The following is a 12604-nucleotide window of genomic DNA, read 5'->3' as shown; positions in this document are numbered from 1 at the left end:
TCATACTGGGCCCTAACAGTTCCCGGGGACCCAAGGTACTATAAAACAGTGTCTGTGTTTATTCTCCACAGTGTAGCATACCGGTGTGTGGGAACAGTGGCATCACCCATGGCAATTACTACCCCCATCATTCTGTTTATTGGCCTTCTCTATCCTAGGGGTGTCAACAGTGGCCTGCAATCCTACTCTGGGCTTGGCTATGTGTCCTCCCTCGGCAAAAGGAGCCTGGTAAGTGCTGCCGTGACAAGCTAACCCTTAACCCTCCCAGCTCCTCATGTTTGTCAAGTGCCGGGGGTGTCCCTATGGCACGTTGCATTACATTATTTCTTTAACCCTTCAAAAAAGAACTAGAGTGGTCTCTGAAAACTGCTGTGCTGTTGCTATCACCTGAGTAAGGGGGATGATCTATGCCCTGAATCACCAAATTCTACAAAAGATTTATTGCCTTGACAGCCTTGTTTGAAGGAGTGTTGTCCTGAAGAATAACCCTTTTTGTTTGGCCTTTAATTTGCCCAGAAAGTGACAGTAGTATTCTGTATTCGTGGTTTGGCCCTTCTGAAGATAGTCTATTAATATAATACCTGCACTATCCCCAAAAATGTTGGCCCTTACCTTTCCTGCTGACCTCTGTATCTTGAATTTCTTTGGCCACAGAGATCCAGAATGCCGCTACTGTAAGGACTGTTGTTTTGTCTCAAGATTATTGTGATGTAACCAAGTTTCATCAATAGCCACCAGTTGTTACAAAATATTGGTACTTAATTTCTCAAAATGCTTCAATATCACCTTGAAAGTGCTCACTGGTCTGCGCTTCTGGTCAGGGTTCAAGATGGGCGTGTACCCACTTGGCTGAAAGCTTAGAAAAATGAGTGCTATTATCATGTAAATTGGCAAGTAACCCTATAAAAGAACATACTTTATAACAATAATGACAAAGTTTTGCATACATTCATTTTTGCGTTCTGTGTGAACACCACCCTGTGTCTGTGTGGATGTGGCACTCTTGTGCCACATGGATGTGACAGCATGTTTATGCAAATAAGGGAGATAGAACAATACCTCCACAGTGCCACCTATTGGAGGCAGTATTTCTTCAAATCAATGTTAGACTTTATACAAGTCTTGTAACATTGACCGAGAATTGAAAGCAGAGCCAGAAGCCATGCATTGACAGCTGTTTCGGGGGTTTGAACCTCATCAGTGTGCAGTAGGTTTCTGGCTTTGCTAGAGAGAAGCCTGTAACATTTGACCTCATAGAATCATAGAATGGTAGAGTTGGAAGGGACCTCCAGGGTCATCTGGTCCAATCCCCTGCTCAGTGCAGGATTTACTAATTCATCCCAGACAGATATTTGTCCAGCCTTTGTTTGAACACTTCCATTGAAGGAGAACTCCCCACCTCCCGTGGTAACCTGTTCCACTCACTGATCACCCTCACTGTCAGAAAGTTTTTTCCAATATCCTAATTTGTATCTCCTCCCTTTCAGTTTCATCCCATTGCTTCTAGTCTTTCCTTGTACAAATAAGAATAGGGCTGATCCCTTTGCACTGTGACAGCCCTTCAGATATTTGTAGACAGCTATTAAGTCTCCTCTCAGCCTTCTCTTTTGCAAGCTAAACATTCCCAGACCCTTTAACCATTCTTCATAGGACCTAAAAGAGTGTTTCCTCTTTACAACCCCTTTCCATATGCACTATGAAATCCATATATCTATTAGAGCATATGGGCTTCATGGAAGGGAGTACCCCACTTGACATTCTTATCTATGAACCCGAAAGAATAGCCATTATCAAGCAGCAGCTCTTGAAGGTCTGGCTATTCATTTAAATAGGTATACATAATACTACAATTGAATTAGATTAAGTGTTCTACAGTTAAGCAATAGCTATGCTACTAAAATAGCATTTAGTTGGTTAAAGAATATTTAATGGGGCTGTCCAGTGGGTACATAAAAAAATAAAACACAGTGGTTGCTTAGAAAAAAATAAAACAAGGAACTACCTTTACTTGCCCCCCACTGTTATTGTTCCCTGGGTCTCCACTCACTCCTAGGGTGAGGGATAAGTTATCTGTCTAATTGCTGACCACTGTTATCAATCTCCGGTCTCACTGGTATCATGCTAAAGCTAGTGTTAGGCTGCAGTGGTCATGCACTTAGATGGGCATGTAACTGCTTGACCCTAAAATAGTGGACATCAGGAAAATAGAAAGAGTGACAGCATGTAAAATGGGTATATCTAGGTTCCTTGGTTTATTATTTTCAAAGTGATTACTTTTTATGGATCTGATGGATAGCCACTTCAAATATTCTTGAACCAACTGAATATTATGTTAGCAGCATAGTTATTAATTGGTTAGTTGACTGATGAATACTAAATCCAATTAGTAGCATTCAGCTACAGATGTGTTGTTCCTTATCTTTCCTCTTAGCTCAACATATCCTGAACTGTGGGGCATGAGATGACCAGCCTGAAAAACAAATATATGATTTTGCAATATTTTGTTGGGATATGTATATACTATATTTGTCTGTGCAGCCATCCAGTGGTTGTGATGTTAGTTACAGCCTGTTGAGAATATTTTTTCGCATACCACAATAATGTATTGAATTTGTGTTGTGAGAAATTGGAATCTTTAACAAAATTTGTTGAAAGTTTTCCAGGACTAGAATGTTGATGACTTATCCTCAGGATAGGTCATCAATAGTTGATTGGCAGGGGTCCACCACTCCAGACTTTAGGTCATGTAACAGATGAATGTGACATCACAGGTTTGAGAAGAGGCAGCAGTGCTCACCTGAGTGCTGCAGCCTCTTTAAGCATTGGTGAGGATCCTGACCCTATCAACTATTGATGGTCTATCTGGAGGATAGGTAAGTCCCAGAAAACCCCAACCTTTTTAAAGGGGGTTTCTGCAGTAATTACTGGCAGTGGGGGATGCAAAGTAGAGAATAAAATATACACAATATTTATCTCCTACTGCCATGATGACCCCTGACCACGTACTCTTGGTCCCCGGGTCTTCTGTTTAGAAGCGGTGCAATAGTTACAGGGGTTGTTTACCCATGTGAACACTGCAGCCAGTAGAAGGCCTAACAGAGATGTCACTGATAATGTCCAATAAACCTGCAGGGGCTTCTGTATTAGAAGCCCATGTGTTAGGTTTACCGGATGTCATCGGGCCTTCTGGTTGGGTGATGTCTCCTGTCAGATACCATGGTGCCAAACCGCCAAAATAGAGGTCTGACGCTGAAATAAGTATTTTAATTTCATATAGCTTTGGACATAGGTAACCCAAAACTACATAAAATGCATAACTGGGAAAACCCCTCTAAAGGTGGACAAATCTTTATATCATATATGCTTTTGTACAATGTTATTAAGCCTTTTTTACCATTGACAAGTAAATTAACATATTATTACACTTTATGTTTGACCTTTTGGTGCTTGCCCTTAAAAACCATTTAAGCAAAATTCCACTTGCACGATACTGGGTGATAATGTATGTTCGAAAAATAGGATAATTAGTGACTACAATCTAAGCAATTACTGTGTCAGTGCTTTTGGAGACAGATAAAAGCGCGACATGTTCTTAATTTAGGACAATTCCATAATCACCTTAATATTTTTCTTTTTTAATTCATTGGCTTGTATTTTATTCAATTCTAACTTTGTAAAATATTCCTAAAGGAAATGTTAAACAATAATGCACAGATTATGGAAATGTCTCATTAAATATAGAGAAAGACTCCTGTAAATCCGAGAAGATACTTCACTGAGGCAGCCTGGGTGGAAGTTCTATTGCCATGTTTATTCATGGTGCTGTAAATGTTTATTTTGTATTTTATTGAAACATAAATTAAGGAATTGTAATTATGCACAGAGCTAACATAAAAGTGCCGATCGTTTATCAGGAAACAAAGTGTAGATTACAGCCATTTGCATGCAGAAGCTTTGTTTGGCCTGATATTCTTCTTTACGGGAAGGAGCACTTACAGCAGATCTTGTTCTAGTAATATAATATAATAATAGATACGATACATAAGCTCCCTGATGATGTAATACTACACTACAATTGTGTATTTTTAGCAGAATCATATTGCAATTTCATTGTTGCTTTGGATTTTCAATTATTAATATATACAAATTATGCAAACCTAAAAACACGCATTATTTTCTAAAAGGGTTTATATCAGATGTGAAATGTTTAAGGGGTTGTCCAGTTGTAAACTACTGATGGCTTATACTTATGATAGGCAATCATTAGTAGATTGGCGGGGTCTGCCACCAGGTATTTTTGCTGATCAGCTGTTCCCTGGGCCAATTCACTCATACAATGAGATGATTTTTGCAGGAAGTAGACAGGTTCATTCCCACTACAGTGACCAAGCTTAGTATTACAGGCAAAGTTCCCATTGAAGTGAATGGCCTGCAATACTAAGGCTGGCCACTGCAGAAATCCTTTCAGTGTGTGTGTGTGTGTGTATTGGCCCAGCAAACAGCTGATTGTCAGAGATGCTGGGTAACAGATTCCACTTATCTTTCAGATAGGTTCATCAATAGTTTGCAGTTGGACAACCCCTTTAACTAAAAATTAGGAGTCAGAACACAAAAGAAGTTGTCCTATCTAGACAACAACATGTTAGAAATCAGTTTTCCCAGTAATCAACTATCAGGGGAGTGTAAGGACCTTTATGGGCTGCTCAACCAGTTTAAGATTGTAAGGGCTTGCTTCGACAGGTTAATGAGTTTAAGAAGTATTTATCCCCAAAATGTTGTTAAAGAGGTTGTGCTAAGTTATAAAATTATTCCTTATTCACAGGATAGGGGAACTCTTTATGATTGTGTCAGTTCAGCATCTGATCCTAAAAACTGAAGTTCACTCGGTGCCCACGTGAATGGAGGGGAGGTTGCACAGGCATGCTGCTGCTCCATTCACTTCAATGATATCAGCGGAGATTCTTCAGTTCAAGTGCTTTGGCAATCTCGGGCCTGTCACTAAAGTGAATGGTGCATCAGTGCACCTGCACAACCTCTGCTCCATTCACTTAGGGACTGACCAGACCCCAGTGGTTGGGTCCCACAAATCCTAAAGTGAATAGAGGATAACTTTATTACTTGGCCCAACCCCTTGAAATGTAGTTGGAATTAGTTCAGAAATGTGATGCTAACGTTATTATGGCACTGTTGTTTTTTTAATAAAAGTGATGACACTGCAGATTTGTTCTGAATAGCTTCAGCTGCGTGAGCGAGAGTCATGGATATATATTAGGTATGCCCTGAAAAATGCCCATGCATTTTACATGGTCAGGGAATAAGATAATGTTAAATAGAAAAGTAACTACTGAATCAGCACTTCGGATTCTTCACTGTTTACTAGTACAGGGATTCCTCATGAGGTAGTGTTGGAAGCTGACAAGGGAAACTCAATGCAGATATTGCCCTTGGTCAGATTTGAACCAAGAAATTTCAAGGCAACAGTGTTAACAACTGAGCCACAGGATTATCACATTACACACCAATTTTAGGGAAGGTTAACTGTGAACTAATACAGACAAAACTTTTCAAAAGTTTGGTCAACCCTAATTATTGCTGTTGCTACAAAAAGAAGCTAAAAATACTTCGATAGTTGCTGCTTAAGGGTACTAAATCAGTACATTTTTACTGTGTTTAGACTATTTGAATTTTTTCATTTATAAATTATTTAAAAAACAATTAATTTGGATCAGCGAAATATTACACTGAAGTGCAGACAACACACTGACTTTTTTATTAATACTAATTCATTTACCTAAATTTCAATTTAAAAGGAGTTTTGTCAGAATGTATTAATTATTGAGGACAGTTTTGGTGCAGTAATCATCACTTCTTAGATATTTGCTCATTTTACAACATTAATTGATAATCATTCATCTTTTGAATTGTTTAAAAAAATGTAAGTAGCCCTCCATCCACTGCTTATTACAACCATAAACTACTGTCAATATCTGGATTACTTAAAAAAAAAAAAAGAAAACAAATTTTTATTTAAAGAGAGGATTAAAACATAATTCTTGGAACTTTAAACTACTGGTTATTGCACTAAGGCTTGTACCATACACAGTGTTTTTTGGGAAAACACCACCGTAGTTAGTTTTTGATGCAGTTTTTTGAGTCAAATCCAGTTGTAAATTCAAGAAGAAAGGGAAATGCAATGATATCTCTTATATTTTTTCCTGCTGGACTTCTTCTTAGCTTTGGATCAAAGCATTTCATAACAAACTATTATAAAAACAACACATTTTTTTTTTTTTAAAGTGCTGTATGTGAAACCACCTTAAAGCTTTAAGGGAGCAAAAAAGTTAAGGGATCTCAATAGTTAGAATTTCCCCCTAACAATAAGCTGATCATACAGTACCTTGCTATTTGGGCCCCTAAAAATTATCAGTAAATTATATGGGATCCCAGCAGCAAGTGTTCAGTTCTCCCAAAGTGCCCCCCCCCCCCCCCCAAGGAAAAATAATCATCATATACTTCTTATTAAAAACAATGGGCTATCCATGTAATGTATGGACATGTTAGGTCCTCCAGAGTGAGAGAGACTCATTGCAGATTCTGATCTGGCTAATAGGTAATGGTCCTGACTGAGGGGTCCATCTATTAACTGGATGGGATCACTGAGCAGTGAAAAAAGATTGCTTGGTTAGATGAATCCAGATCTCTGTTGCACCGTGTTGCTTGGTGGGTTAGAATTTGGCACAAGCAGAATGAATCACGTCCTGAGAGATGTCAACAGTTTAGGCTAGTGAAGATAGGTTAATGCTGTGGGAAATAATGTGAGTGGTTTTTTTGGCATACTCTGGGTGCTCTGCTATATGTGGATGGATATCACAATGAAGTACTTCTGCTCTAAAGGCCAAAAGAGGTCCAACATGCTACTGGATGGATGTCTCTAATAAAGTAGTCATTCAGTGTAGCATCAAATGGAGCATGACACAATGTTTTACTTCCCCATAAATCATAAAAAAATATACAATTCAGTATGGCCTTCTAGAATTCTAAAGACTGTACAGGGGCATATCTATAAGAGAGGCATAGGTAGCATTAGTACTTAGGTCCTGATGTTTGAGGGAGTCTAAAGAGCTTTCTGCCACTTGAGAACACACCAGTATTATAAATTGCACATGGTAGGTAGGGGACCTATTACAAATTTTGCATTATGGTCCAGGAACATTCATCTTTGTCCCTATGAATCGGATTACATGTTGTACAGAAGCTAAAAACTCCATAAATGTTACATATCTTTTGTGACCAAAAGAAAAACACACAATTACTAAATTATATGTCATACTGTTTAATAACTGCACTAACAGCCTTCTACCAAAATATGGCTTTGGATCCTGTAAGAGGTGATAAAAACATGCCATTATCTCAAGCAGGCAAAATGGTAATCGTTCATGGTAATTATACTGATGACTGCCCTGTAAGCATCTTTCTAACAGTTGAGATATTATTGTGCTAAAATGACCTTGTTGCTGACTCCGGGGGTAGTTCGCTTGTCATTTTGAATAGATGGTATCATCATTGTAGCTCCTCTCCACCATCAGCTTTTTGAATGCCTGCAGCTTTTCCTCACACATTATAGGAAATAATCTGTTTATAGCAACTAAAACCTACTCATTGTATTATAAAAAGTCTTGCAATTTCATAATTCACTTCCTGCATCATTTTTCTGGATATCTATTTGCAGTCATTGAATTGAAACCTTCATTGTCTCTTTTCAAATCACTAGTCAGAGTACACATGGAATATTGTGTACAGTTTATAAAAGCGATTGCTGAGGGGCGACATAATAACTATGTATAAATATATCAGCGGCCAATACAGAGATCTCTCCCATCATCTATTTATACCCAGGACTGTGACTGTAACTAGAGGATGTCCTCTGTCTAGAGGAAAGAAGGTTTCATCACCAACATAGAAGGGGATTCTTTACTGTAAGAGCAGTTAGACTATGGAACTGAGGGCGTGGTGATAGAGAACTCAAAAAAAGAGTTTAGGAGGGGCCTGAGCACCTTTCTTGAGTTTAATATTATTACATGTTATAGTCACTGATTACTTCAGAAGGGTCGGTGATCCGGGGATTATTCTGGTTGCCAGATTGAAGTCGGGAAGGAATATTTTTCCTAAAATGAGAAAAATTGACTTCTATTTCATGGAGGCATCTTGTCTTTCTTTGGATCAACACTCCAGGGTAATAAACTGAACTAGATGGAAATGTGTTTTTCTCCAAGCCTATATACTTTGTTACTTCTAGAGGCTGAAAACCTTTCCTGGTCATGTGAGGGTGCATGGCTTGTTCCAGTTACTGTACTGCTAGAGTTGTGTCTTGTATCGAGCTGTGATCATCACATGGCCAAGACTGATTTTCAGGCTGAGGAGTTAAATTATACAAGTTACCATTCAATGATTACTAGCAAAGATCCTAAAAATTATGAGTAATAGGAACAGATGCACAAATCTATTTTACCATTACAGTGAAACGTCTTTGTGATGACCACCAAAAATTGTAGCAAAAAAAATTGTCTTCTAAGGGTGGTTCTCTTAAAGAAGAGGCTAAAATAGAAGTTGGGGAAATTCAAAATCTGTCACAGGAAAATCTAGTCTATATGGAGGATGAGCTTCTCAAAAAGACAGTTTTTTTGGAAAGGTTTCACAGTATTAAAGTGGTATTCACTTCTCATACATTTATGATATATACACAGAATATGCTATAAATGTCTGATAGATGTGGCTGCCATCTTTGGGACATGTGCCTAACATCAGAACAAGGGGCAACCAACTGCATCCCAGCTCAACACTGGTTTGCAGCCACTGATTGCCAGGATTATCGAAACACCTGAACCAGTTATTTTATGATGTTTCCCTAACTCTCATAAAACTTATGAAGAGCTACGGAAACAACATATCACATAAAATTACACTGTTTCCATCAAGTTATAGAAATACCATTGAGCAGCCAGTTCTGTTGCTGATACATGCCTGGGCACTAGTGGCCATGGTGTAAAAGCTGTATTCCCAACACAGTCATGGTTGAAAAAAAAGAAAACCTTTCAAAGGAAGTCTATCACCATCTTCTTCGCCCATAAACAAATCCTAACCATAATTCTAATCATACTTATGATCCTCTTCACAGTGCTCCCTCTGCCTGCATTTGACATTTTCACATAGAACGCTCAATATGCAAATTAAATGCAAACCATCCTATGGATGGTCTACAAGCCGAGACCGTTTTGCACTTCCATGGTTGCATGCACATTCAGTGGAACACATGCCATATCTAGCTCAAGGGGTCTGGAGACGTCAACCATGAGAAAGAGGTTAGGTTTTCTCCAAACAAGGGGGAGAGCCTAAACCATTTTTAGATTTTGGACCATTCATCAAATTATTTGCAGTTAAGACTGTATCCCGGAACCTATTCTATTGATGGCCTACCATCAAGATAAGTCATAAATAGCAGATCAGCATAGGTTTACTGCTCAGGATCGCTACCAATCAGCTGATCGTACTGCCCGCTGTCAGTGCATTGAAGCGGACGTCATTATCTGTGGTCAGGGACAGAAGTGTAATAGACCATTTCACTCTCATAGCAATCAATCGAAGTGATGTCTCCTATTACACTCCCAGCTCTTCATTGCACAGTCAAAGCCAAATCTGTAATAAGAGGCATCACTCCCATTGAAGCTGTTTATTGACCCCCTTCTCATTTGAGAGATCTGAGTTGAATTCTTTATGGCGGATTTCAAAATGACTGTCAAAAATTCTTCCTCCGCCAAAAACTGCAGCCTTCTTCCCAATAAATGCAATTAATGCTTTCACACATTGGAAGCCAAATTCTCCTAATTACATCGGTAAGACAGGTGTGTCCAGACTTTTGCCTCGCTCTATACATATGAGTTTTATATATACTTCCATTTCTAATTTACCATTCAAATACAAAAACAAGTAGGCTTAATAAAATAGAGATATGTATGAAGACAGGAGAACCTCATCTAATCCTGCAGTCATAGTTCCTTCCACCTCTCTTCTACTAAACATCTATTGAAGAGGTAGAGCACAGATTGAAGAGAGTATGACTGCAAGACCAGACTGTGTTGATTTTTTTGTAGTCTGTAGACATACATTAAATATATATAGGTCCGCATATGTATTTTTCATTAACCCTTTCCAATCTACTGTCTGACGTCTAAAGACATTCTGATTGAAGGCTGTACAGCTCCGATGTCGGAAGACGTCCAACAGGGTATTCTTACTGTATATTACTGGCCGCTCTGTTGTTGGGGGCCTCTCCAGCATGTCCCATACCGCAGTACTGGCGCTAGCCAGCAGATGGCGCCATTGTATAATGGCAGAAAGAGAAAGACCCCTAGTAAACCCTGAATCCAAAATTGGATTGCCAAGGGTTAAAATTGACAAAAATTATTGCAAAGGTGGACATACCTTTTAAGAAATGTCCTGTTTTTGGCTATTGTAGACATGAAATCCTTTCGGAAATGATATGTACATTAGGTATGATTTAAGAATGAGAGGGAACTATGTGATAAATACCATAATCGGCAAGTGTTCACAAGTAGAGCCTTCTGAAGTGGATGTCGCTCATGTTGCTAATCTATAACCACTCTACACATCAGGGACTATTGTACTAATACATGAATGGAATCCAGTTGAATACAACAAATCTATTTACGAGTGTTATTGTTACTATTTCTGAGGTTAAATGGTTAGAAATAGCAAGAAGCTGATTAAATGGATGTTCTACTAATTGTTTGCTGAATGAAGAATATTCATGTGGCCTTTAGAAGTACTATGTGAAGTATTTTTAAAGCATTCTTTTCTATTGATTGTAATAAAAGTTCATTCAGATGCTCCAAAATGATTGACTCATAATAAGCCTTTTTGGAAGGTTTGTATCATAGTGAAATAATATTAAATTACATCCATTTAATGATGCCAAGGACTGCATTAAATACAAGATTATCAAGACACTAAGTGAAACAATTGTGTGCATGAAGATCATTTTGTATCTTTCTTTTGTGTTTTAGAGTTAATCCGTCAAGGAATAATGGTATAGTGTTTCAAGGGTGAGCATGTAGAAACAAAGATATTGTATACTTAATATTAAGATATGATTAAAGGAGCTATCATTGGGTTTCAGCCCTTCAAACACTATAAGAATAACTCCTTATCCATACATGAAAATAGAGTGATACATTTAAAGGTGGATATACAACTGCAAGAAAAATGTATCAGAAACCTTTGGAAGTACCTGGATTTCTGCATTGATTACTAATAAAACGTGATCTGATAGTTATCTTAAGATCCATTTACACTGATTGATAATCATTCAGATTCTCACGGGAACTGGAGCGATAACCATTCAGTGTAAATGCCGGCAGTGATTGATAATTCATTTGTCATTTAGTTACTGCAAGCATAAAAATTAAACTATGATTAAGCTGTTTAACCAAGCCGTCATTGATCTATGAATGGCGTCCTGTTTACTGCGCCGAACAGTTGTCCCGTCTAAAAGGACCCTAATGCCCCATTTACAGCAGAAGAGCTGGCAAATGATGCCTGGTAACTCGTCCCAGTGATGCTCGTTCCTGTGCTGTTACATAGGACGAGTATCACTGGCATTGCTCTTAGTGCTGCGGAAATGGAGTTGGAGTGTTCTCAACATCCGTCAAAACGCAGAACGCAGATAGCCACGTTCTGAGAATCTGTAACCTATCATTTCCGCCACATGCGTTTGTGCGCATGTAAAATTCGCACATATGACCTCTCCCATTAAAAAGCATTGGTTCTATATAGATGCGGACCGCAAGCGCAACTGACAAACGCGCGTACAAACGCCCGTGTGACTGAGAGAAGCATGAACACAAAGTATTTTTAGCTCAACTTCTCCATTTTATTGTTATTATCCAGCATATAAATGCGCGTTTCGGGGCTTCCTCAGTATCTGCTGGGGACATACATCCCGAATGCAGAGTGGCAATAGGGATACGTATCCTGCAGGCAGAGAAGAGGAGCGTTTATATCCCGGATTATAACAATAAAACAGAGAAGTTGAGCTAACGTACTTTATGTGTCCATGCTACTCTTAAAAGGTTGTGCCTTCATCCAGTTTTTTTCTGTTCGTTGGTTTATTTTCTAATAGGTGGCGCTAGCAAGGCATTGTAACATCTCTTATTTGCATATCAGATTTCCCAGAAAACAATGCATTTCCTTATAAATCCACACATCTTCTAGGTGGCCTCTACTATACTCCTCTGGACCCACCATAGTAGCCTCTCCCAACCAGGCAGATATCTATTATACACTGATGAGCGGCGCTAATCCTAAAACAGCCATTTGTATATGGTTATTTTTGCTTTTGGGAGAAAACTCTGTTTTTTGCCTATATTCCTAGTCATGTTACAAGGCCTTTTAACCCTTTCCAATCCAATTATTTTTTCTCAGCCATTCTCCCCAGCTCCAAATAAATTGGAGCTGGTGAAAATGGATGAGAAAAAATACATTTCCCTGCACCCTCCTGAACTGACAGAGTTTAGGAGGGTGCAGGTGC

The sequence above is a fragment of the Eleutherodactylus coqui genome, chromosome 3 (genome assembly GCF_035609145.1).
Source record: "Eleutherodactylus coqui strain aEleCoq1 chromosome 3, aEleCoq1.hap1, whole genome shotgun sequence".
Lineage (NCBI taxonomy): Eukaryota > Metazoa > Chordata > Amphibia > Anura > Eleutherodactylidae > Eleutherodactylus > Eleutherodactylus coqui.
This window is presented reverse-complemented; position numbering follows the sequence as displayed.